Source organism: Nerophis lumbriciformis, unplaced genomic scaffold (assembly GCF_033978685.3).
Source record: "Nerophis lumbriciformis unplaced genomic scaffold, RoL_Nlum_v2.1 HiC_scaffold_59, whole genome shotgun sequence".
NCBI lineage: Eukaryota > Metazoa > Chordata > Actinopteri > Syngnathiformes > Syngnathidae > Nerophis > Nerophis lumbriciformis.
The window spans coordinates 58814-60000 of record NW_027316601.1 but is presented as its reverse complement, the minus strand read 5'-3'; positions in this window follow the sequence as shown (position 1 = coordinate 60000).

Sequence of the window (1187 nt, the reverse complement as noted above, 5' to 3'; positions counted from 1 at the left end):
CTCAGATGCTGGAAGATCAGTTTGAAAAAGGACCGGGGTAAAGAGGGGGGAAGCACCATATATGTGTCCGGGAAGGCGCCCCTCGGGCGGACACAGGTGTCTGCATGAGCCCCTGTCGCTCAGATGCTGGAAGATCAGTTTGAAAAAAGAACCAGAGGATAGAGGGGAAAAACACCATATTTGTGTCCGAAAATAGCTCACTTTGACTCGGACGCGTTCCCTGTGATTTCAGCCTGTCAGACATGGTGCACATAGTAACGAGATGGAGGTGTTTTGGTCGACCAGGTAAAAAACGAAAAATCGAGAGAAGGTAAAAAGTAGGTGAAAAATTAAGCCTCTCTCGTTAAGGTACTTAGAAAAAATCCCAAAAAAAAAATGAACTCCCATTGAAATGAATGGGGAAAATTTTTTTTCTCGTTTTTTTTCTAAGTACAACAACGAGAGAAGGTAAAAAATGGTTTTTTTTAGCCTCTCTCGTTAAGGTACTTAGAAAAAAACCCAGATTTTTTATTTTCTCGTTTTTTTTCTAAGTACAACAACGAGAGAAGGTAAAAACAGGTGCTTTTTAGCCTCTCTCGTTAAGGTACTTGGAAAAAATCCGAGACATGTTTGGTCTTCCCCACTGACAGTGCGCCTTTGCTGGGTAAGTTGTGGACGTGCCAGGCACCCCCGGGACACCGGTGGAACGCGGCCGGACTCGTGGTACTCCAACCCGGGCATAATTTTGGATATTTCCCGGTCCTTTTTTTCCCCACTTTCCCAACTTTTCTTCTGAACCACAGTGCGCCTTTGCTGGGTAAGTTGTGGACATGGCAGGCACCCCCGGGACACCGGTGGAACGCGGCCGGACTCGTGGTACTCCAACCCGGGCATAATATTGGATCAAATTCGGGACTTTTGCCCACTTTCCCAACTTTTCTTCCCAATCACAGTGCGCCTTTGCTGGGTGCGTTGTGGACATGCCAGGCACCCCCGGGACACCGGTGGAACGCGGCCGGACTCGTGGTACTCCAACCCGGGCATAATTTTGGATCAAATTCGGGACTTTTGCCCACTTTCCCAACTTTTCTTCCCAATCACAGTGCGCCTTTGCTGGGTAAGTTGTGGACATGCCAGGCACCCCCGGGACACCGGTGGAACGCGGCCGGACTCGTGGTACTCCAACCCGGGCATAATTTTGGATCAAA